Source organism: Motacilla alba, chromosome 6 (assembly GCF_015832195.1).
Source record: "Motacilla alba alba isolate MOTALB_02 chromosome 6, Motacilla_alba_V1.0_pri, whole genome shotgun sequence".
NCBI lineage: Eukaryota > Metazoa > Chordata > Aves > Passeriformes > Motacillidae > Motacilla > Motacilla alba.
The window spans coordinates 5070999-5097574 of NC_052021.1; the positions used below are offsets into that span (position 1 = coordinate 5070999).

The 26576-nt window shown below is 44.9% G+C and overlaps 1 protein-coding gene across 15 annotated transcripts in view; it reads right to left on the minus strand.

The window, feature by feature from the left end:
- Positions 1-26576, minus strand: part of PCDH15 (protocadherin related 15) — a 635072-nt gene that overhangs the window by 326693 nt on the left and 281803 nt on the right. Inside the window, exon 1 of one of the 15 annotated variants that reach the window (XR_005257311.1) lies at positions 3011-3176. The exons of 13 other annotated variants lie outside the window; for them this stretch is intronic. The gene's annotated coding sequence lies outside the window, so the exon portion shown is untranslated. Of the gene's footprint in view, positions 1-2994; positions 3177-26576 lie in introns of those variants that run through there. One more of the 15 variants, XR_005257313.1, reaches the window with a different exon arrangement.

Here is a 26576-nt window from a genome sequence, read left to right on the forward strand (position 1 = left end):
ACGGCATTCATTTCTCTGCCTTTCCAACGGCTCATTTGTTCTGCAGCACTATAAATATTATGTGAATGAAAATCACAGGAAATGGCTATTCTGTGCTCCAGTGCTTTATTAAGAGATATCTATTTCCAAAAAAAAAAAAAAAGAGGAAAAAAAAAGCTAATTATATCTGCATTTACACAGCTCCTTTCAGAAAGATTATCCAAGACTCTTTATAGAGCAGCAAATGACAAGCCCAGAGCTCTGCCTATGTGCAACAATCAGATATATTCCATATGCAGCTGCCATAAACATTTCTATTCATGCCAGTTCATCTGTGCTGGGATTAACGGAGTGAGAAAAGCTGGCCAAGGACACCTATTTAAAGAACCAGGAGGTTTAAGTGGATGGAACCCACACAGTAACTTCTCATCTAAAGCACAGGGCAGCTAATGATGGTGTAACCTGGAATTCTCACTGCAAACACAACACTTTGGGTCCAATCCTGCCCTTTGCTGCCTTGGAAATGATGCTGGATGTGCCAGGAGCACTTTTGGGGCAGGTCCTAAAAATACCTGCACAAAACCAGCAGAGCAGGGGCTCCAAGCATGGCGGGGGGGCTTTGCACAGACTGGGATTTGGAAAAGGTGCTCCCAAGGATGACAAGAGTCTATCCCAGCTGGGAGGCTTTGGGGCAGGGCAGGAGGCAAAGCCCTCACTGCAACATTGCAGAGCGTGGCCAGCCTGGCAGCCAGCCCTGAGCTGAACCAAGATTTCAGGGAAATACATGGAATTTTCAATGCCCAAATCAGAGCCCAGACTGGAAATGCTCCTCTCTCATAGGAGAGCTCTGTGCTGCTGGCAGACCACGGGTGCTGCTGCAGTTTTGCCTCCTCATTTCCCAGCTCTGACTCCGTGCACGTGCAGAACTTGGTGCCACCGAGGCTGAGAACCACATTTCACACCTTAAGCCAGGTGAAATCCACAGGCTAAGATGTACAAATAGGCTTCCTCATACTTCACCTCCTGTGGCCTCACTCCCACATCCCAAGCCCTCCAGGGAATTACTACTCCAGCTTTCTACAAACACTCACTCAGCTGGAGCAGGGATGGAGATTTCCAGGATTGAGCAGAATTTTCTCATCTTCCACCTGGGAAATGAATCCAAGCTCCAGCCCCTCAGGACCAGAAAGAGCCCACAGCATTTCTGTTCAGCAGGAAAACCCTTCAAGCATCAGGACAGCAACAGTTTTGGGAGAGCCACTCCTCACCTGGCTGCTGAATCCCTGCCAGCAAAGCAGGTTATATTGGGCTGCAAAGCCAGATTAAGAGATAACTCCTCGCTAGGCTGGTCCATAAAAAATGCAGGGAAAGTCCTGGGACAGAATCCCCTTTCTGCTGCCATGCTGGACACAGAAAACATGAGCTCTGCTTAACCCTTGGAAGAAAGAGGATAAAAATCCATCTCTAAAGCCCCACTCGCGTGGGTGGGCACAGAGCTCTCAGCAGCCTTCAGGGAGAAGATGTCACCTGGTGCTCCTCCTGCCCGGGGTCACAGTGTGTGACACATGTGTTTACAGTGCAGGGCGTGGCACAGGCTCTGGAGCTGAGCAGGGTGTCCAGGGAAGTGTGGTGGGAGTACTGAGGCTTCCTGGTTCTTGTAGGGCCAGCATGTCCCTGTGAGAGGCACTGGGTGAGGATCCAGGGACCCCAAAAGATGCAGCAGGGTTGTAAAAGTTCACTTAGTATTTGGAAAGAGGGAATGTAGCACATAAAGCAGCAACTGCATGCACACATATAATACTAATATAAAAAATACACTTTTTAAAAATATACACACTCATATATAAAAAGTAAAACTTAAAAAGTGCCTGGTAAATGGGTACATGTTACTTGGTGCTGTAAAAGTTCAGCAGCTCCTAACCCCTCTCCACCATTTTAAACCTACCCAAGGCTGGAACCCTAAACAAGCACTTCAAGCATAAGAAACTAGTGAAGCCACAATTACACAAAACAGAGGAATTGGAATTTTCCCTGTCCTTTCTCCCTCAGGATGCAGAGGCTGTGAGAGCTGTCCTGGGTACCAGGGCAGTGCCACCCCACTGCCACATCCAAATGCCACAGCCTGGTGCTAGAGACAGAGTTCAGGTGCTTCTGTCCTGAAGGTATTGTCCACAAGCAGGTGAAAAACTCAGCCTTAAAAAGAGGGTTTTTTTCCTGTGAAGAACTGTTCAGCAAGGCAGGAACCCAACAGCTCCACGGCCATGGCCTGGCTTCACTCCCTACTACAGCAACGAGGACGTCACTGGCTGAGCTGTGGATAAAGAACATTTTATTCCTGCCCTGCTTGAACCCAGCTTGTTTGGAGTTGTATCCCGCCTCCTTCTCCCCAGGTGAGCTGGCAGAGGCAGCAGGGGAAATACACAAACCCCACTTCAATTATTTGCTCATCCTTCAGCAATAAAAGGGCAGAGAAAGGCACCGCACAAAATGAAATGCTCTTTGGAGCAAAGGGGTATTTTAAAACCAAATATTCTTATGAGAGATTTGATATCTCCTCATCCAATAATTTTGGAAAAGCTGTAATCCTGTCTGGGAGATTTCCCTAACTGCTCTAGCAATAAAGCAAACACTGCACCAGGGCTTTTCAATATTTTTGTTTCTCTCTCTGGTACCTTCTCCCACACTCTGCTCACTTTCCAACAGCACATTCAAGGCATTCATTTGATTATCTGCTTTTCACTACCTGGAATTTTAGTCTTCAAATGGCAATTCTTTAATGGTTTATTGCTCACAATTAAATTTTTGGAAAGGTAAAAGGCTCTCTTTGGAGATGCTGCTTTAAAGTACCACAGCATAACACATGCAGCTACACAGTACAACAATCCACTGAATTTCCTTTTAGCAGAACTCCTATGGTTTATATTATATTATTATAGTTTATATTATTATTCTTTTCACACCCCACAGCCCCCATCAGGAGTTACCACACACTGAAAATTTACCCCCCAAAAAGACCTTTTTGCTCTCCAACCTGCATGGATTCTCCCCCAGGACACAATGGCAGCCTCCGTTCTGGCATTGGCCCTTCTGCTTGGATCCTCATAGGAATTCCACTTTGGACAAGAAGCGTTTTATTCCCGGAATTCTACAGAGCTGCAAGTTAGCTGAGGACTGTAAGTCAACTGCATGCTGGCTCCCTGTCAGTCAGGGCTAATTCCCACAGATTAGAGAAGGAAATCCGTACAGTTCCCCAGGTCCTAAACCCTATTGCTAAGAGAAGAGAATTTTTTCCCTTCCCAAGTCATCTTTTTGGATTAAAAAAAATAAAAAAAAAATAGCCCATGAATCATTGCTATCTGCTCCCAAAGTATCAGAGGAGATGAACCAAGAGCACCAATCCCTGGCTGCGTGTCAGTTCCCAGACCACCCACTCCCAACACTATGTTCACCCCGAATAACATCATGATCCCGCAGTTATTGTTGTCAGTAACAACCCCACAACCACAAATCCCTCCCCTCTGCTTCCCCGGTGTCCTCAGACATCTGGTCTCCGAGGAATGCTGTGCACTGTTACTCTGAATAGGAGGGTTTGAATCACTGTGGAAGACAGAGACAGAAAACTGAGTTCATTGAGTTGTCTTTCATCACAAAATGAAGACTTTCCCTGGATTCAGAGGAGCATTTGCCCTCCTGATTCCTTGGTGCCTCTAGTTGAGGGCTGTGGGTATCACTTGGCAGGGAGATTCTTTCTCTTACTTGAACCAAGCTCTTTTAGACTTTCTCCACACCTTCTCCAGTTTGTGGAATCACAGAATATTCTGAGCTAGAAGGGACCCGCAGGGATCATTTAGTCCAACCCCTGGCCCTGCACAGACACCCCAGCGATCCCACCCTGTGTGCATTGTCCAGTTCTTCCTCCTCTCCAAGTCTCTTTCTCCCTCTGGAGACAGATAAGTCTTAAATTATCACTGAGAGCTTCCAAGTTAAAGACAATGGCATAGAAGTGTTCTGTTGTTCAACTCGAATCCCTCACAGCATCTGCAAACAGCCCAGCAGACACAGCTGCCTGGGAATCATGGAATCCCAGGATGGTTTGGGTTGGAAGGGGCCTTAAAGCCCATCCAGTGCCACTTTCTGCTATGTGCAGGGAGACATTCCACTATTCCAGGTTGCTCCAAGCCCCATCCAACCTGGCCTTGAACACTTCCAGGGATGAATCAGCCACAGACTCACAGAAGAACCTCCAGGAGAGAATAATTCCTCACTGTGCTCCAAACCCTCTTTTCCTCGGTTCTGGATAAAAGTGAGTTTCAATGCACTTTCATCAAAAAAGCACCAACTGACACAGCTCTGAGGCTGCTTTTTTGGAGCTCCTTTGGATCAAAGGTGGAGACCTTTGGAACACAGGAACAGGCTGCCGTGGGCCGGGATGAACTCCCTATCCCTGGAAGTGTCCAAGGAACGTGTGGATGTGGCACTTGAGGACATGGTGAACACAGCGGTTGATGGTTGAGCCTAAAGACCTTACAGGGCTTTTCCAACCTTAATAATCCTGTGACTCCATGATTTCCCTTTTATTCTCCCTTTTATTCTTATTCTCTGAGTGAATGGGAATATTTAGGATGAAAGTCTTAAAATATGACCAGGAGTTCACAGTTGTGCAGTTCTGAGCTTCTCCTAAGGTGCTTAGGGATTAAATTCCAACGCAGACTTTGCCATCAGTCCAACACGACGGCAGCGCTGCTGTTTTTCCTGACACTGAGTCTTGCACACAGGTGAGCAGGGAGCCAATATTTACCTTTCCAGTGCCAAGGAGCTTATTGGACATGTGGCTGGAGCGGATTGCCTGGAGTGAGGAAGATCAGGAAGGATACCTGCTTTTTCACAGCACCCATGGCAAGTCCCAGAATGCTGAACTTCCAGCTTCCCTGCCTCTTTCCTAAAGCTGGCAGGTTTTGCTTCTTAAAATGCTCTGCACAGCTCGTACTTATTCACTGTTGGAAAATTCTTGATTGGATGGACACGGGGCAGCAGGGAAAATGTACAATGTGTATTTAACATATTTTCCCTCGCATTTCTTATCCAGCTGAAGAAGAAAGATTGGAAGCACTTGATGCCTTCTCCTTCACCTCCTCCTGGAGTCATTTCTACGTTAATATGTCATTATGTGATAGATTTTGAGCAAGGGTCAAGCAGCTTTCAGAAGTAGGAACACTGCGCAGTGTTGGGAAAGCTAATGGAAATATGTTTAAAGCATATTGAAAAGAACAAAGGTGGATTAAAAATATCTTTAAGTATTCCCCAAATTCATCTTTATGTTGATTCCGGTCTTATAGAAAATACGATAAAATACTTCAGACTGATCTGAGGGGGCTTTGAGAATTGCACAGAAAAGACTGAAGTCATTAACATTCCAGTTTAAAATCTTTTGCAGATAACCCCCCTTATCCCTTTTTCATCTCCATTGCTCTCTCCCACCTTTCTAATTTTTATACTGGAACATTCCAGAGCTGAATGAAATGCCCCCAGAGAAAAGCACAGCTCCAAGCCCCATCAGTGTTTGGCTGAACCAAGCAAGAGTTAGGCCATCTCCAGGTATCCAGGCCTCCATGTATCTGCTGGAGTAAGAGGAAGGTGGTTTCTCCTCATACTTTGGCCATTTTCTACCTGAAACCTCTCTGTCTGCAATCCTTACACAGGTTGTGCCAACTGAGTAACAGCTCAGAGTTATCCTTGCCAGGCTCTTCTGGCTGGAGCAACAAAAACAAGGAAGAAACCTGTGCTCCCCTGGCACTTTCCATCATCCCTGTGCCCTTATTTTTGCTCTCTCTCCTATCACCACACGTATGAAGCCACTTCTACTTGCAGAACCACTACAGAGCCCTCTTGAAACCTCTCCTGCACTCTTCTGCTGTAATTGCCAGATCCAAGTGGATACACAGAGAATATTTTTGTAATACATTCTTTTGACTCATATATTTTGTTGTGAAAATATAACTCAAAACATGGTCCAGATCACAAAATGCCTTTTCTCTTTCCCTGCTAAATGTTAATTATGCCTGTGTACATTGCCTTGATCAAAATAGCTCCATTGCTTTAAGCTTAATCCCTTCTTATCCCTATTCTCCCCTTTCTTCCCAACTCTACTGGTACTTCCCCATCTTGTAAGCTCTTCATTCTCCATTCTTTGTATATCTTCACTAACTCTTCAGCTAGTTCCAAAATTCAATGGTGCATCTGTGTTCATCCTTCCTTGCCATCCCCTCAGCTTCCCAGCTCCTGCCTTTATACCCTCCGTGCCTACTTCAGTTCCTACCATTCCCTTTTCCTCCACCTGCCTCTGGAGCACCCCCTTGGGACCTCTTCCTTTTCTTCTGTGCTGTTTCCTCCTCATGTACTTGGATGATTCACTTCTTCTGCTCCCACCTTCTTTTCTCTGTCATCCTCTTGGCTGTCCCCACCTCCCCTCAGTGGCTGTTTAAGGGGCTCCTGGGGGATTTGTCCAGCTGCTGAGGTCACAGTGGCCACATCCGAAATTCCATGGAATCCACTTCTACCCCGTGGCATATCTTGCCCTAACCTCTCCACCAGTACTCCCCAATTTGATCTGCAATAATCAGCTTTCCCCAAACTTTCAGAATTTACAAACTTAACCCTCAGCTGGATGTTAGCTTTCCTACTTCCATGTTTTTCCAGAGGCAGATATCCCCTATCCTTCCACGCATGCTGTTCTCACCTATTTCACTGCTGGTGCACTTCCACCTCTTGGGATTCACATCCACTGGGCAGAAGTATCCACGGAGACTGAACTCCTGCCTCAGGTGTGCCAGCATCTGGAAGCAGCCATGTATTTGACTGAGGGAGATCAAGGATCCCACATCCCTTTTTCCAGCACTGAGTCCAGGTGTTTTGTCTCAGAGAGTTTTGTCTGCTGGTAGGAGACCCAAATTTACTCCAAGAGCTAACTTCACACTTCATTCCCCTCTGCTGAGGCAGCCTGGATCAGATGGGATGCTGGAATAAAAGTAGCAATGCTCACAGCCTGGCTGATTCTGGATTCCTCCTGTCCCACTTCTTTTGTCTCCAAATTTAAAAACATAACAGGGAGAATAAGGAGTAACCCACTAGCAGACCATGCCCTGAGCACAAGGTGAACCAAGGCTGAAAAGCAGAAATCCTGAGGGATAGTGGTGGGAAGGCTGGCAGCTATGCAAAACCACACCTGAGTATTTGCCCCAGCTAAACCTAAGAGAAACCTTGGAGTAAAGTCAGCCTGGGGCTAAATGGTGATCACTGTAATGCCTCAAAAAGCAGCTCAAACAAAGGGAATTTGTCTAAGTAAGGAACTACAATGGCCATGACATGAGCAGGCCAACATCAAACACAGAAGAGCAAAACCAGGCCACAGCACAGGAATACTGATGATCCTGCCCATTCCTGGGCTGCTGTGTCCTGTCTGGCAGCAGATTAACAATAAATGGTGTTCAGTAGGCTCCATGTGGGAATCACTGGGACTGTTTCTCATTCTCAATGATAACTGAAACAGATCTCAAGTATCAGGTTGGTAGAAATCTTTGTGTAATGATACAGCAGCTCATTAATGAACAGATACTGAGCATTTGTTAGTGTTTTATTGTGGTTTATTACAGAATGCCAGGGTGTGTGAGGCTGCAGGAGCTCAGTGGGCAGCTGGTGGCAGCTCCCTGCTGCAGCAGGGCCATCGCAGAGCCCAGGGCACAGCATTGTGTGCCCCCAGCTCTGCCACAGCCCCAGGGAAGAGAGCCCCCAGGCTCTGTGGGCAATCTGCTCAGGGCTGGGCAGTGCCCAGGGAAGAAGTTGTGCCTCCTGGGCAGGGCAATTGCTGGGCTCAGGCCCTGCCCGTGGCTCTGGTGCCATTGCTGGGCCCCGGAGCAGAGCCTGGGCCCTGCTCTGCCCCTCCCTGCACCCAGGGACACCCAGGCCTGAGGGCCCCTCTCAGCTGGGGCTCCTCTGCAGCCTGAGCAGCCCCAGCTCCCTCAGCCTTTCCTGGGCACCCAGATGAGCTGAGGCCCTTGCTCAGCTCCAGCAGCTCCTGGCCCTGCTGGCCTCAGCATCCAGAGCTGGCCACAGCACTCCAGAGGAGCCTCCAGGGCTGCCCACAGGGCCACCATCCCTCCCTGCCCTGCTGCCAGTGCTCTGCTGCTGCCCCAGGCTCCCCTTGGCCTCCTTGGCCCCGGGACACTCTGCTGGCCAGGGACAGCTCGGTGTCCCCCGGGACACTGCCGGCCCAGGGACAGCTCGGTGTCCCCCGGGACACTCTGCCGGCCAGGGACAGCTCGGTGTCCCCCGGGACACTCTGCCGGCCCAGGGACAGCTCGGTGTCCCCCGGGACACTCTGCTGGCCAGGGACAGCTCGGTGTCCCCCGGGACACTCTGCCGGGCCAGGGACAGCTCGGTGTCCCCCGGGACACTCTGCCGGCCCAGGGACAGCTCGGTGTCCCCCGGGACACTGCTGGCTCAGGGACAGCTCGGTGTCCCCCAGGTGTTTCCCCACAGAGCTGCTCCAGCAGCTCCCCCCAGTCTGTGCTGGTGCCCGGTGTTGTTCCTGCCCATGTGCAGGACCTGCATTTCCCTTGTTGAGTTTCCAACAGTTCTTCTCTGCCCATCTCTCCAAGCTGTCAAGGCACTATGAATAATAAGTAATAAATAATAAATCCTCTATTGTTCCACATTCAGAAGCAAAATTTACATCTTAAACTCCAAATATTCCCTCTCAACCTGTGGGCTAAAATCTCACGTCACCTTTTTGACCCCTCAAGGGAAATCTAGTTGTGAAGTGGGAGCATTAGATCTATACCCAATTATTACTTTCAAGGGAGAACAGCGCTTCATTCTGTGATTTATACATTTATACTCAGTGCAACTGAACTACATTAATTCTAAATCTGAATAATATTAGGAAGTGAACATCCTGCTGAGTAGAACACGATAGAAATAAGAAATATAAAGGCAGTGTAAACATACATCCATTTGTTATAGAAGCCTCTATTTCTAAATAGCCACACATTCTTGGGGAGAGGGAAGAAATATTTCATTTCTTTAAAAGCAGCAGGAAACTCTTACAGTGGTAAGTTACACATGAGCATTTTCTCTGCCAAGCAACACCTGGCTTTGCTTAGGGACATTTGTTTATACTGGAAAGTATTCTGGTAATTCAATAAACACTACAACAACCTCTCCACCTAAATTTACTTTTAGGCTGAATAATGAAAAAATTTCAGTGGGAAAGGGAGCTTTTAGGACAATAAGCCCTGAAGACATTCCACCAAAGACCAGCATCTCATTTTTACTACAGCCGAACTTGCATTAAATCTTGTGTTGTTTTGAGCTTTTAGATTTTACTGTGACAATCCTCATTTCTTCCCTAGAATACAACATGGCAAAGACTGATTTTCCATCCTGTCCCCTTCTCCCTGGGCATTACCTTGGTCAGAACAGCACTTTCAACAGGGAACTTCCCTCTCCCACACAGGGCTATGAATCTTTGGACAATTACCATCATTAAGACTTTTACCCGCATTAAAAAAAAGGAAAGAAGTGTTTTCTTTCCTTTCCAAGAGCCATCAGCTTTGCCCAGTGGTGATCTGTTGCCTTCCTGCCTCCACCAAAACCTCTGGCTGTTTTGAGTGCATGATTTATAGTCCCTGTCATCACTTAACTTGCTCATAGCTTTGCTGTTCAGTATGTGGAGCCCAGCAGATTTTCCTCCACAGGGCTGTTTCCTGGAATACTCCATTTCACAAATCAAAGACAGTCAAAATAAAGGATGAAAGCCAACTTTTTCTTTTTTTTTTCTCCCTACAAAATAACAAGTTGTCTTTGGGAAGATTCAAAACTTCTGTCTTCACAACACAAAATACCAGTGGATCAAAACAGGCAGAAATGGTGTCCAGCAAAGTCAGTCAAATGAGACCAAAACCAGGACAAAAAAACTTGGAAAAGAGTAAGTTACAGTGAGATTGGGGTGGTGGGAATCCCCTCAGACCTGACCACGACTCTCACATCAGAGAGGCTGCAGAAATGAAATCTCCTTTTAATCCCCAGTATCTCTATGTATGAACTATTTTTTAGGTCCTAAACAGCAACAGAAATTGGATGATGAAGTCACTCTCACTGCCATCTGCTCCAAAAGAAAAGCGAAGAAACCAGACCTCCCAGAAATCCTTTGTGTTTGCAAAGAAATTCAGCCTCCCAGTGTGGGGATTTTGACTCAATCCTCTGTTCATTACCATGAACACCCGACTTCCCGTTTGGTCAAAAACACCCCCTTGCAAATCAAAGGTGCCGTGTAAAAATAGTCATAGTGACAATAACAACGCTAATAATGAGGATGGAGATCTTTCTAAACCATGAACAAATGTTGATTTTACTCTAAAATTAACTCGTGGAGAATGGGAGCATTTTTGGAATCCTTGCGTTCATTGCTGGCTTTCTCTGTTGAGCTTTCTGGATGCTATTTCTGAGAGGGAAGAATGAGTCACTGTCTTGTCTTGCAATGAGCCCTGGGGTGGAGTTCCATGTCAGCTGGCAGAGAAGGAATTTGGGGGCAGGTGCTTTTCAGGAGACCATGGCAAACACCCAGCAAGTCACAGTGGAGCCTCTATTCTGGGATTAAATACAACATGAGAAATGAAGGTGGTTAAGAACAGGACAGACAAGGAAAGCTTGAATCAGATGGTGCACCCACAAGAGCAAGGCACCCTGATAACCCTCCTGAGGATTTGAGAAAGGGACAGGAGTGGCTCCATGGCTGCTGAGGTTTGCCAGGACACTGTGTTCACTTGGGCATTTTATTTTCTTTCAGGCACTGAATGCTCAGTTTTTTGAGAAAATCCATATGGCACTGAAGATGTCCTGAAGTGTCTCCATTTCAGAGCTTGTTTAGCTTCACCTGACAGGAGGCCATTAGAGACTTGAGTGTGCCACAGCTTTTGGGACTATCTTCAGCAGAAAACCAGATGTGCTTGAGCTTTTGGGAGCACCTTCAGCACCAAGCTATAGTTGCCCAAGAAAGGGTTAAATGGGGGTTTCCAGGGCCTAGATCATAGGGAAAATCCCCTTTGAACAAACAGCTGAGCAGTCAATGCCACAAATATTCATGCAGAGCTCAGACTCCAAGGTACCTTTTACCCTGAAATATCAGCATACAAGAAAGTTTTTGTGATTTACAATTACTGCTTCTTTCTTGAAAAGCTACAGCTTTGAAGACCTTGCAAAGCCTCACGCAGGAAGGAGCTGTTTATGCCACCTCTTTACTTACAAAATCAGACATTCCTTGTACTTGGAACAAAGAGCCAAAAAGAGCACACAAGATATTTCCACATGCAGAGCCGAATATGCTGCCACCTTCTTCAGCCCTGGCCAAAACTCAACTCAGCAACAGGTGACCCCAAGTGGTTTTTTTGGGGTTTTTCGTTTGTTTTTTGTTTGTTTGTTTGTTTTTGGTTTTGTTTTGGTTTTTTTGAACCTCACATTTAGGGCAGCAACCTCTACCCCAGTCCTAGAATTCCACAGAGCAGATCCAACACCTGAGGCTACGGCAGGGCCTCTCACAATTAATGACAGCACCCAAGGGTGCTCCTGATTCACCCCACGTGTGTTTCTTCAGTGACTTAGCACACAGGGGACACTTTGTTCTGAAGTCTGACCAGAATGAGAAGGATGTGGAGGTATTTAGGGCTCTGCATTTTGGAGGCCAGTGAATAAAGATCAGCAGAATGCATTCAGCAGGTTGGAAGTGCAGCGTTTCATGATCCTCACTTCTCTCCATATCCAAACCCATCCAGGCTCAGGGGTTACACACTCCAGCAGGGCCAATTTCTTCCTTTGCTTTTATGTTTGCTATAAAAGGCTTTAGAAGCCTCAGCAATGATTCCTAAACACACAAACCCCCAGGAACACACGATTACTGAGGAGCTCCTTGAACAAAGAAACTTCATCTGCCTTTTAGGATGTTGTGTTCCCTTTGCCCAGTTCAATCCCAAAATTGCTGCGGGACATGGCAGCCACAAAACCCTTTAACGTGGCCCTTCTGCACCAAGTCATCTGCTAATGTCCCCTGTTAAGTGATCTAAGCCTGGCCTCAATCTTCTGTTAATGAAAGAGGAGGAGGATACTTTAACTGCTATTATTAGCTCTTTCTACCTGTCCAAAGGAAACAAAACAAAACAGAGCCTTTAATTCCACAGGCTCTGCAAGGGAATCAGCCTATGCAAAACAAACTCACAATGGGGGAAGAATGTTGCGATGCCCAGAGATTTCTTCCCTTAAGTGTCTGCTTGAGGAACAACCTCCCATCTACATTAAAAAAATAAAAATAAACCAAACACAAGTGCTATAATTTAATCTTTAATCTCAGAAAACTGAATGTTAATTGTTCTAATTTTTTTTGAAGCTCCGGGATGGTTCCCTGGATTGAGTTAGGGCGGGATTTTGGCACCAGCTTAAAAACCGATGTGCAGCAGGAGGAGCACCTTTGTGATGTCCATCATCTTCACGTGATGCAGTGGGTGCTCTCACCTTAGTCCAGTTCAAATGTTCCAGAATTTGGAATTTCCTGGCAGTCCATCCCTGCAGAGGCATATTCTGCTGCTGTGCCCACCTCAGGGGCACAGAGAGGGCTCCTGCACTTTATCAGAGACACCCCAAGAAGCCGAGATAAGCCTGAGGACTTGAACCCCTGCCTTTAAAACATCACTAAAACAAACTCTGGAAATGCTCCCGAACTCCAGACCTCCCATCCCTGAAAATGAACACCGATTTCCTGCCGTGTTTTCATAAATCTGCAAAGAATCTGAATATATTTTTAGGAATTACTGAAAACTTAGGTCAAATATTTCCTACAAAGTGGCCTCCAATGTGTGATGATTGTAGAAAAGGGTAACAGATGCGATTGCTTGATTGCTCCCCTAACGGGATCATGGCTAATTAACCATTACAGGGTAATTGATATGTACGTAAATGGATTAGGTGCTTAAAGTTCAGCCTGTGTCCCTCAGATAAACTGGTTCCATGCACACCTGGGATTTCAGCTGGATTTTCCTCCCATATTCATTATGCAGCCTGACTAATTTAGGGAAAGGGTGATTCATGTCCCAACTAATTGACAAAACCTTTTGAAATCTCTATGAATGCAGGTCTTTTGAGATCTTTTGAGATCTAAAGAGAGAAGAAAACAATGCAATGTTAATTTAGGTTTACTTTTTCTCGAATTCTCTTCCAGGAAGTTACCAATTCCCTACTTTGATATTTGTCTTAATTAAATAAAGGCAAATGAGAAAATAAGGAACTCGTCCACAAGCAATCTTTCAGGCAGGCATTCTTTTCAATTTAAAATACTTTTTTTTTTGACAGAAAAACAGATTTTCTAAATATACTAATGCCTGCTGCTGGTAGATTACATTGTGAATGACAAACATCAACAATTAAACTTTGAATCTGGGTTAGGGCTGGCTGGATCTTGCTGCTTCTGAGTTTTTAATATGGTTCAGATTGCTGAAAACTCCTGAGGGGGAAGGATCATTACTGTTTTCCCACAAATAATTTCTAAAGAGCCCCTGGTACCCCACAAAAGGGAGGATTTATATAAGAACAAGCATAAAAGCATTACATTTTCCAAGCTGTCTCAACTTTTCTCATGTCTGTATCCAAATTCAGCAACACACTCATCTGTGTCCAATGCTTTTGATGTCTTATTGGTCTCCACACTCCTTTCCTGCTGCAGCCACATTTCCCCATACCACACTTTAAATACTGATGGTTTATTGCTATCTAAACCAACTGCACATATATTTACAAGACAAGAAACTCGGTTCTCATTTTTTACTACAGCCATTGCAACAGATGGATGTTGGGTGGATTTGTGCAGCTGAGGCTGCCTTGCAAATAATTCAAAATGCAAAAAAAAAAAATCTTGGAAAAAAACAAGGCAAACTGCAAAAATGGGTCTCACACACTGATAAAGTACTCCTTCAAATTATAACCTCACTAAACTAAATTATAACCTCACATAACTAAATTATTAGTGTGGCAAGGAAATGAATAAATCAGGATCAGAGAAAAATACCTTAAGAGAATTTCCCTCCTTCCTTCCTTCCTTCCTTCCTTCCTTCCTTCCTTCCTTCCTTCCTTCCTTCCTTCCTTCCTTCCTTCCTTCCTTCCTTCCTTCCTTCCTTCCTTCCTTCCTTCCTTCCTTCCTTCCTTCCTTCCTTCCTCCCTCCCTCCCTCCCTCAACAAGAGCAAAGTTAATACCATTTCACAAGACACAAACATGGATCATTCCTTGTTTTCCAAAGGGGGAAATTAAACTTGCTGGAATTAAGAGCACAGGAGTAAATTATTGGGAAATTCCAAACAGCAGGAGAACCAGGAGATGTCTGTGTATTAGCCTGCCATGAAGGTGTGAGCACTGAATGCATTCTTTGTAAATCAAGTTCTTTCCACAGCCTTTTATCCAAACTTCATCTGAAAGCAGCAGATGTTGGAGCCTTTCCTAAATGTATTTACAGATATTTATAAAAGCAAATGCAATGGGAGGTTTCCATACCACTGTAGAGTGATCAGAAAAGAAGAATGAGCTTTGCAATGAAGCAAGTTAGAAAGAAAACATTTCCATTACTCGTATCAGTTATTCCTGGGAGAATATCTGCTGCCATGGGGTTAAATCCAAATGTTTTTTTGTAACACGCTTTTTTTGCCATTTAGAAAACTACAGAGGTGACAAGGAAATACAGAAAGCATCAGCTGGGAAATTAGGCAGCACAGGAAAGCCAAGATAACACAACAATTTGACTTGAACACTTATTCCATCCCAAACCAGGATTTCTTCTGCATATTTAAATATATAGTGCCTATGGCATCCTTCCCTCGAGAATCAGCACCTAAACTAATCACTCCAAATAAATCATGGCCTGCCTTGTTTGTGCATGGTTTAGTCTCAGATACTTCAGGGGAAATTGCAGAAGTAGAGCCAGCCTGCCAGGTGACAGCTTGCCAGGGAAAATAATTGGCATCGTGCTCGGAGGTGCGCGACGCCGGCTCCTCCATCATGTGCTAACAGGGAAGGCTAAAACCCAGTCAGCCTCACCCTGCCAGGCCTCCAGGTGAAAATATTCCCATTCCTACTGTAGCAGGAGATCGGGAGGCCAATGCTACGCTTTACATTTATTATGATAAAAGGTGTTTATGGTGATTTATGGGAGGTGTGGAAAAGGCTGACTCTTCACATTCAGCTGCTTCCCCCTGGAGCTGGCAAAGGGTTTCAAGGCACACGGAGAGTTTAAGGAGAGGTAAAAAGCTCTGTGTTTGCACATCTGTGCGTATAACAGCACAGAATGTACAGGGTGCCCAGAGCAGCTGTGGCTGACCCTGGATTGCTGGAAGTGCCCAAAGCCAGGTTGGACAGGGCTTGGAGCAGCCTGGGATAGTGGGAGGTGTCCCTGCTCATGGTGGGGGATTCCACTGGACATGTTTCAACACAAACCATTCCACAATTCTGTGGCAAGAGCTATGCAAGAGTTAGCAGAAAATGGGAATTATTATAAAAGAATTCCCCCAAATTTTCCCAATGTTTAAAAAATATCAGCTGTGCTACACTGCCCATCACTCCACTTCTCAAAATGCTTCCTGGGATTCCAAAGCAAACACTAAACTGCAAGTAAATTAAAAAAAAAAACCCTGCTTTTTCTCCTTACATGCAACAGATCACACATTTCTTCTCCCATTTTGCACTAAGTATTTAAGACTCAGTGACAGAGTCATAAGAACAATTGGCAAGCAGGTTGTGCAGTGCTAAATTTGTGTCATCTTTGTCAGCAGTAAAAACCCCCAGTGCTGCTGGATTTACAAACGACTTGCAGGGAACTCATTGCTAAGTGTGCAAAGGAGAGGGAATTCCCAAACAGCCTTAGCTGGAAAGCAGAATCCCAGGGATTCAGCTCCAAGGCAGCTGGAAGGTGAAGAGCAGCAAACTGTGGTGCTCAGCAGAGCGACCAACAATACACGTTCACTTAGACAGGCTGATTTCCCAAAAGGTGTTTGACAAAAGCAACAGCTGCCAAATTCCTCTCCTTTATCCATCATCTCCCCATGGGGATGCCTCACTTTCCATCCCATGGCAGCTCAGTTTCCCTGGGAGCCAGGGCTTTTGGAAAGGCATTTCTTTGCCCTCAGACTTGGTGACAGCTCCAAGAAAGCTCAGTGCGCTTGTAAGGAAGGACTCACCTTCCAAACAGGAGCTTGGCATCCTGCTCCAACTTCTCCATGGTGACACAGATGCAAAATGTTCATCCTGCTCTCCCATTCCAGCCTTATTTACTCTGGCTATTGTGTCTCTATTAGCCATCTGCCAAACTCTGTGGCCAGATTTTTGCACCTGGTGTGCTTGTGAAAGAATTCCTTCATTCTCCTGCCCTGCTCAAATTGTTCTCCCAGCCCTCTCCTGGTACCTTACTGTTTAATCTTCCACATATTGTTCTTTTCCATTTTCTTCTCTTGGACACAGCTTCAGCTTTCTGCAGTCCTCTTGTACTTCTAGCAACCATCCATTCCCTGCTTCCAGCCAGGGAAGGTTCCTTCTGGATTCTCTGCTCTCCCTTTTGATACTTAGCATGTCCAGAACATCTCAAAGGACAAACTGTATCATCTGCAAGTATTCAAATTGAGAGTTGTCCCTAACTCAATTAAAGAAAAATGTTGTTTCCTTTTATTCAGTTCATGGAATCCCATAAAGGTTAAGGTGGGAAAAGGCCCTCTAAGATCGACAAGTCCAGCTGTCAGCCAGCACCACCGTGGTCACCACTAACCCATGCCTCAAGTGACACATTCACAGGGCTTTTGAACATTTCCAGGGCTGGGGACTCCACCACTTCCCTGGGCAGCCCCTTCCAGTTCCCGACAGCCAGGAAGGAAAACAGCATTCTTGCTTTTAGGGGATTTTAATGGGAAACCCTTTCCATGTTCTTACTGTCCAGTCTAAGGTTTGTATTCCAGAATATCATGGAGAACATAAAAACCCTGCATTTAGGTCAAAGTTCACTAAATTCCAGAGTGTAAGAAACCTTTGTGCATTTACAGGATGTTTTGCCTTAGAAATCAATTCCTGTTTCTTGATGGACAGTGTATGAGCACAAATAAGAAATAAACATGGATTTTTAAGTCTCTTTTCACCCTGCTGGCAATGCCTGAGATGCACACAACCAAATTTAAGGAACCAAATCTAAAATCTCAACCAAGGGGTAGGTTTTATATAGAAGATCCTCTTGTTCTTGGGATCTCCCATTTCCAGTGTATTCCCATTTCTGTTTATCCACAGAAATTGGGTAACAGGTACAACCACAGGACATTTACAAAATCCCTACTGAAACTGGGAGCCTACAACCCCTTGTAGCTGTTGATGAGCACAAACTCACTGAGCAAAGGTGTTTTGCTGTCTCACCCAGCCACAATCCTTCATTTCCACCCTGAAACTGATAAAAAGATCTCCATGACTGAAAGCAGCAACTTAGAAACTCCACATTCAATTGTTTTCATAAAGCAAAATTAACATTAACAAACTTTTTAGATACAGAGGTTTTACAGCTTTCTTTTTTTTTAATTATAAAATTAAAGTCAAATTGCAATACCAAGGCAATTAAGGGAAATAGCTAAAATAATATCAGGGCTTCATTGCCTGAGAATTTAAATGAGGCATTAATTAGTCCAAGACAATATTGAAAAATAGAACCATCTTGTACCTTATTCAAAATGATCAGCACCGTCCACAGGAGCCAAATCTCAGCATCATTAAATAAGTCTTCAGAAATTAATTAAAATACTTGGAATGTGAAAAAGGCAAAGAATTCTGCCTTTTCAATATCTCTAAGCCCACAAAATGTCCAGGACTAAGTAATAAGAAATAGTTTTGTAGCTGTTGATACAGACGTTTCTCCTGAAAATTCTTCTGCTTTTACTTGTTCGCAATGGATGTCACTGACACAGCTCCTGAGCAGAGCCATCCTCCCCCAGAAATCTGCCTTTTATTTTTCCCTTCTTCATTCTGCCAAGTAATGCCTTGCTCTCTATAAATCCTGCTCAACAGCGCTGCCAAGGATACAGCCACTGTTGCTATCAGCTGAAACTCAGATTTGGCCAGGCAAAGTTGCCAAAGCAATAGAAGATGTGGGAAACCCTGGCCAGAGGAGTGAGGAGTCCTGTGCATATTTAAACATTCCTAGTAGTGGTATTTCAAATTCCAACCAAGATTACACCACTTTTTGTAAGAAACTATAATATTTAGCTAGAAAACTTGTAGCACCAGGATACATTTTACTACTATTCAGAAAGTTGTGGTTTTTTCATTGTACTTATAAATTAAGGTCCCATGAAAACCTGGATAGTTCTGCTGGAGACATAAAAGTGAAATTATTCAAAATCAACAGGGAATACTGTACTATTGGATGTTTGAAGAAAATAATATTTTGCTGTTCTGCACATTCCTGGTGGAGTTTACCAAAGCAGCAAAAGCCTTTTTTAAAAAATATTTTGTAATCTTTATTCTGTTTGCTAGTCTCTAGGACTAATTAAATGCACTCCACTAACTAAGTGGTGGAGTATTTTGATGCATAGATTTGTCCTGTTCTCTGCCAGTTGGTCTTTACCCAAGTATCCCAATGAAGGAAATTCCAGACTATATGGAAAAATGACGGGGTGGGGTGGAGGGGAATGCACCAGCCCAGTGATAAAGCTGATAAAAAGTGAATCTTCCTGAATGAGCTGCTCATCATATTCTCATCTATAGCCCCTAGAGCAACCAGAGGTGTTTCTTAATAAGAGTGCTGGAAGAGCCAAAGTTCAGAAGTGTGGCCCAGGCGGGTGAGAAATGACAAGCACAGAAAATTCCATAAAGACATGTCCTTAAGGAGTCAAGTAGCACAAATCACCACCTGAGCAGCACATTAATCCCCATCTCCTGCAGACTCAAGTGTGACACGTGAAGATCCCTCTCCCAAGCTGATTATCTGTATTTCCTTCACACCCTGACTCCAGCTCATCTCCTCACCCACGCTGCTAATTGGTTTTCATGCCCAAAACACATCGGCAGAGCCTCTGCTCCTCATCTTAGCCCATTCCTTGTCACCTCCACATGTCAAGTGCAGGCAGCTAATTCTCATCAATCCATTTCTCACTCCAGCAGCTTCTCTCCTGTTTGACCCTGTCACCAAAACTGCAGGAATAAGAGAAACTCTCCACACTATCTTTTAAGTGTATAGAGAATCAGGCATTACTTAATCCTGGCCAGGATATGCCATGGAAATCATCCCATCCACACACAGCCAGGGTGTGCAGTAGAAATTCTTCCATCACACATCATTCTTTACCAGACTTTTTCTACATTTATACATAAAAAACCCCAAAGAAATTCTCATTCATTGGTTCTACATTGCACAATTCTTAGCATTTGATTTCCTGTTGGTTATTGATCCCTTCCCTTTGCCTTCAATGCTAATTTGGTCCTCATTCTTTGCTTCTCTTATCAATCTTTTCCCAGACCAAGGGATGAAGTCTGTTTATGTCCATTTATGTCCTCTGTATCTTCTTGCTACTCCCAACCTGGAGATGTTAGACTCTCAGAGTCTGTGAATCTTCTTCTTGTGGATTGAAAGGCAAGGAGCTCTGCAAAGTAAACACACACACCTAGAAGGGATGACCTCTCCTCTCCTCTCCTCTCCTCTCCTCTCCTCTCCTCTCCTCTCCTCTCCTCTCCTCTCCTCTCCTCTCCTCTCCTCTCCTCTCCTCTCCTCTCCTCTCCTCTCCTCTCCTCTCCTCTCCTCTCCTCTCGTATTCAGGATTTTATTATTTTCTGTCATACAGAGTTAATTTTTCCCTTGTCCAGCCTCTGCTGTCATTCCTTGTGAGCCCTTCCACCCCTCTGATCATCTTTGCTGTCCCAGCTCTCCACCTTCAGCAGGTCACCAAGGACTCCCTTTTGAGCGACCCACCTGCACCACGTGCACCTCTGACTGACACTGCACTTTCCATTTCAAAGTCTGTGCTGTTCCCAACGGCTCCCATTTTTAATTTTACTTTCTTGACTATCAAATGACATTTAGCCATAATTTTTAGCTAAAAGAAACATACCCATCTTAATCCTCAGGTTATTTCAGGCTGGCAGTGCTTCACAGTTTGACCTGCACTGAGCACCACAGCATGCAGTGTTGCCTCACAGAGTCATCCAGGATCAAAAACTTCTCCTTCAATCCCTACCCTAAAAGATTAATCCCAGTCTTAGTTCAGTTATGGTCCATTAATCTCCTGTGTATCTTTTTGCTACTCCCAGCCTGGAGATGTTAAACTCCCAGAGTCTGGGAATCTTCTTTTTGTGGATTGAAGCCTAGCAGGCATCACCTAGCGAAACTCAAACCCTCATCAACAACAAACTTCTGAGCAGCATGAGCTCCCATGGGAATCCACAGGCAAGGACCCCTGAACTGAGAACTGTTATTCCAGCTCTCCATTTCTGCCTTTTAAAAGCTGCTTTGTGTCCTGCAGGCCCCAAGTGCCGCATGTCCCCTGTGTCCCCTCCCTGCAGGTCACAGCAGCAGGGCACCGCTCTGAAATTTCCAGATCTTGGGCTCCTTTCTCCAGTGGTTGTGAGCATTGCTTCCCAAGGCTTCCCTTTGTCAGTGCAAACAACTTCTGTTCGTGCCTAACTTTGCTCTGTTTAGTTCATTAAAGCCCAGCTAAAAGGCAGCTACATTCCAATCCTGCAGCTGGACACTCTGCCTATGCTGTGCCAGTGCCAGGCTGCATCCCATTATCCCTGGAACATCTGCCTGTTCTTGGTCAAAGAGTTCGGCCATCTTTCAACACAAAATGTTTTCCATCTCAAATCCTGCTCCAGCTCCTTTACCCACACCTGTTTTCTCAGTTTCGTTGAGAAAAGCAGGGAGGGCCTGACCTTCTCTGGAGCCAAGAGATCAGCAGGAGAGAGCTCTCGCAATGAATATTCATAGGTTGGATCTGCTCTGCTGATCATCGTGATCCATCACCCTGCTACTGCCTTGGAGCCAGATTTTAATTAACTGCTTCAAAATGTATTTTTTCCTTCCACTGTTTCCTGTTTTCTTTCCTACACGTTCCCCATTTGTCGGGACATCTGTCTGTGCCTCATTCGTATTTTTGTTTTTCTCCAAAATTAATATTCATACATCAGAAATCAATTGGTTGGAAAGGAACTTAAATCTCACACCAAATAAAAAAATAGCACTTAAATAAGATAGAAAAAGTGCTTTAAAAATTGTGACTCCCTTAAAATAGAAATTACCCACCATAAGCAGCCCTGGAACAAATGTAACCCTTGCTATTATTTCTGTTCTCAGTATTTAGCTAGAGGAGGATCTAATTAGATATTAGAATGTAGTTTTTTCCCCTGGAAGAGTGATCAGACATTGGAATAAGTTTCCTGGGGAGATGGTGGAGTCACCCTCTCTGGTAGTGCTCAGGAGCCATCTGGAGGTGGCCCCTGGAGACAGGGTTATGGTGGTGCTGGAGGAATGGTTGGACTCGATGATCCCGGAGCTCTCTCCCAACCCTGACAACTTTGTGGTTTGCTACATCCTTGTCTTGGGTTGGAAATGCAAGAGGTGGCTATGGGTGTGTTAGACATGGGGCAGTTACCTTCTGTTCACTGGGCAGTTTTCTTTATCTCTCCCACAACCAGTCCTCCCTCCAGGAGATCTCTGCTGTTCATGGGCCATTAATTATTAATTATCTTCTGCTCATGGCCACTGAGTGTCCCTGCATGGCTGATAAAATTCCATCATCCCACTGGAGAGGCTCTGCCCAGGGGAGGAGCCAAGCATTCCTACCTGGATACAATCTGACCCTGGGAACAGCACAGCAGCCTTTGCCCCCTGCATTCCCAGAGGAGCAGCTTTCTTCTCACTGCATTCCCAGAGGGAGAGCAGGCCCATCTCCAGCAGCCCTGGAGCTTCAGAGGAAAACTCCTACCCTTGTCCAGGATCCCTGCTCCAGCAGAAGCACAGCTGGCACTGCAGGAGGGCTGCAGCCACCACGGAATGGCACTGCTGCCACCACCCTGACCCACAGGGTGCCAGGGCCTGTTCTGACTGACAGTGTTGTTTTGTATTACAGCATTGTTGTTTTATTTTAATTTTTTCCCTAATAAAGAACTGTTATTCCTGCTCCCGTATCTTTGCCTGAGAGCCCCTTAATTTCAAAATTATAATGATTCAGAGCAGGGATGGGTTACATTTTCCATTTCAAGGGAGGCTCCTGCCTTCCTTAGCAGATACCCATCTTTTCAAACCAAAACAATCCTTATCAATGCATCTACTTCCAAGGAGAAAGCTTCAGGAGAGGAATACATTTGTAAAGCCCATTCCAGGGTTACAAGCTCTATAGGACACTCCTTTAGAATATGCAATATTTCACACTCTTCCAAGGGATCAGCTGTGCAAGGACTTTTTGCTCCCACTCCCACTAGCAGGGCTAAATTGGGAGTGTGTGTGGCAAAAATGGATTTTAAAACCCTTCTCTTGCTCTTTTTTTTCTGTCATTGTCAAATAGCTGAAGTTCAGCATTGGATAAATGAGAGGTCTACTTAAAAACCAAAAATCAGTCCCTCTTTAATCCATCAGCATCAACATTTGGCCATTAAGTATCTTCCTAGAAGCAGAGTACAGAAGTAGATCCTAGCCTGAACATAACTGTGGCAGTACTATAAAATCCTGATGTAAACAGAATTCCAGAAATGAACCCTCCGTCTGACAGCCCAAACATCTGAAAAACAAACCTCAGCACTATTTTCTTTCTGTGGGTTACAGTCCAAAGATGGACATGGAAGCTGTGAAAAAGCTGGGGGGGAAGAGCTGTGGGATTCAAAGCTGGGTTTCTCAGGTTTCCTGATCCCACTGTGGGGTTGAGGAGAGGCAGACACACACTTTCGGGGGGAATAGAGGTTGTGGAGTGCTCCTGATTAACTTGACTTGCTCTTCTGCCATGAATCCACCCATCTTTTGGCATAACTCACATTAATTGCTGCCTCTTTCTATCTGTTGTCACAGGTCAGGGACACATGGGAAGATGGGAAGTGAGAGGTGAGGGGAAGCTGCATCCCCCACAGCACTGCTCCCTGCCTGGATCCCACTTCTGAAAGGGTTTTATCAAATCTCTGGTTTTTGGAAGAGATAGAGAAGAGGTGACAATGACTCAACCCTAAGAAAGGCAAAACATGGCCATAACAAGCCAAAAATTTCCTGGAATTATCCAAGAAAACCTGCAGTTAGATTTTATCTTCATTCAACGACTGACAGCCAAAATTAGGGCTAAAAGGAGGGAGGACTTGGGAATCTGAGGCAAAAATTGAAGCATAAAACCCACCAGAACCCTAAGAAATATAAACCCCACCAGGACAATAAAGCAGCAGGAAGCTGGTGCAGTTTCAAAGATGACAGCTAACAGTGAAAAAAGAGCTGTTTATCTTTCTCTTTTGCATCTGGAGAGCTTGGGATTAAATTTCCTTCCAGTACCTGAAAGAAATCCTGCCAGTATTCGAAGGGGGGAAGCCAGAGAGGGATTTTTCATCAGGAGCTGGAGGGCCAGGACAAGGAGGAATGGCTTCAAAGTGAAAGGGCAGAAATTCAGGTGACATATTGGGAGGGAATTGTTCCCTGGCAGGGTGGGCAGGCCCTGGCACAGGGTGCCCAGAGCAGCTGGGGCTGCCCCTGGATCCCTGGCAGTGCCCAAGGCCAGGTTGGACATTGGGGCTTGGAGCAGCCTGGGACAGTGGAAGGTGTCCCTGCCCATGGCAGGGGTGGAAATGGATGGGATTTAAGGTCCCTCCCAACTCAAACAATTCTGGGACTCTGTGAGTCTATGAAACAACATTGCTGAGGCAAAGATTTGGGAAGTCCTCAAGGAAATATGAATCTACTTTTCAGTATTCAGAATTATAAGCAGATGTGTCACAGTATTTTTGATCACTCGTTAATGCTCAGTTCCATTCACCAAACCAGCACCAAGCTGCCAGTCCCCCAAGCAGTGAAATAAGATGGATTTTCCTGATGCCTCCTTTCCCTTCAAATCCAAAGGGAAGCTTCTGGGTTACTCAAACACTTCTCAAGGTATTTTTAGAAGCTTTGGGTTCGATTATTTACATTATTTTTTCCTTTGTGTGTTAAAGATGATGTGGTAGAACAGATCCAATCTTTCCTTGCTCTGCTTGCATTTCCTTTGCAATGTAAACACAGAAATCCATGAGCTGCAGACTCTTGGTGACTAAAACTGCCTTAAGTCAGGGGAAAATCACAAGAAACACAAGTATTTAAAAAAAGATGTCTCTGTCACCACCAAACCTGGGATTTGCCTCTCTCACAGGATACCTGTCTTGGTTCTCAAATCAGCTGCAGACTCCCTGGCTTTGATTCCACTTCAAAGAGAAATTTGGTATTTATTTTTCAAGGAAGGAAAACTCTGATTCGTGCCTCTTTGATGTCTTATTTCATAACTTAAAAAAACCCAAAAAAACCAAAAAACCCTCCAAACCCCAACTTTATAGGGGCAAGATTAACTAATATCAGCAGCAGTGACTTATTTACCAAAAGAAAAGAGTTTATGAGCAATGTTGGAGCTGCATTGAGCATGACAGTGGGTAAGCCTTGGGTTTTATTTATCAAATCAAATATCAAAGAAAGCACTCTCGGGTTTTCTTAGTGGAGGGGTTTGGTAGCTCTCACTCTTGGCACTTCTTTCATTCATACTGAGCTTCAGAATAAGAACCTTGCTTGGTGTGGGCCTAAACTTAGGTCTCAGCAAGAGGCAGACAACGGAAAAGGAAGCAGTGAAGTGGTATTGGACTGTGAAAGATTCCTGGCAGCACGGTACAATTTCAAAGCTGAGATCAGGGAGAAATCCCCATGTCTACACCTAAAAGAGAAACCACTAAATTTTACTTTATTTACATTTTCCAACGTAACTTCCACTGGTCAGATTAAAATAGCCAGGCTTTTAGAGCAGGGAGGGCTGGGGGAGACAAGGTTGTTTAATTTGTTAAAATATAGCCCCTATCCCATCTAACCCTGAGAAAAATATTTGGAAAAAATTATTCCACAGGCACAAAATCTTTCACTACATCTCTCATAACCTGATTTTGCTGCATTCAGCAGTTTCCCCCTATCACCCCTTGTTTTAAAGGAAAGCAAACAATGCAAAAAAGCAACTAAGAATAAAAGAAATAAATTGAAAGTTGCCCTCTGAAACTCCTGCCTGCCTTGTAATAATTACTGAGACAAATGTTCTCCTGGGGAGAAATGGAGAGGTGCTTTCATAGCCGTCACAAACCACACACTTTGGTGGCTCACAGGTGCAAAAATGAATAGACTGAATACATATTAAATTCTCCTGCCAGAGAATTGTGCAGTACAGAATCACAGTCACAGCTTTTTGAGTTCTTTATTAAATTGAGGGAGGCAGAAGTTTCACTCCAAGGACTGTTCTGAATGCATCTATTTGTTTGCAGAACTACAAGCTCTCTTCTTTTTTTTTTTTTTTTGCCAAGTCCTCCATGCTCATGCACAATATTAAGTTATTTAACTTTTTTAAGTTAAAAATTGTGGGGATCAAAGTTTTTTAAAGTTAAATCATCGTGGGGAACTGCAGGGACAGGACGAGGAGGAATGGGATCCAACTGAAAGATGGAACATTTAGGTGAGATATGGGGCAGAAATCCTTCCCTGGCAGGGTGGGCAGGCCCTGGCACAGGGTGCCCAGAGCAGCTGTGGCTGCCCCTGGATCCCTGGCAGTGCCCAAGGCCAGGTTGGACTTTGGGGCTTGGAGCAGCCTGGGACAGTGGAAAGTGTCCCTGCCCATGGTAGAGCGTGGAATGTGATGGGCTTTGAAATCCCTTCCAACCCAAACCATTCCAGAATTCCATGGTTTAAAATCAATTCTCTGCTCAAGCAGCTGTCCCCATCCCAGGGCTGGTGTCTGATGCCACCTCCCAGCTTGTTCTAGACAGAGTATTTGAAATGCTGAACAGACCACTTACAATGTCACGATGTCACAATGTCACTGCCTCGTTGCACTGAAAATTCTGACAAAGATTATTCCTTAATCAGCATCTAAGGATGGGTTCATTATCCCATAGCTTTGTTTATCCTGGTAATTAAAGCAGCTGAACACATCCAACAGCCCAAACCCAGCAGTAAACATGAAGCCAACAGCCAAACTCCCCTGCTCATGCTGCTGCCTTTGATCCCCCCTCACAGCAATGGCTTTTCCAGCTTCATCAAAGAAAACTTCCCAGACTCTGATTTGATGACAGACTAAGCCAATGACACTTTAACTTCTTTCAGATCCTTCTGCCTGCAAAATCTGAATGCTTTAAGACTCCTTTAATATTCACTCCCAAGTATATTCAGGTTTAAATTCCTTTTGACTTTGCTGGAGAAATAAAAAGTTGGGATAGCTATAATGACAGGACTCCACAGGAGTGCTGGAGAACAAGAGGTGGCAAAAGGCACAGGGAACAGCAAGCTGGCTCAGCTCTTTTATCCCTAATC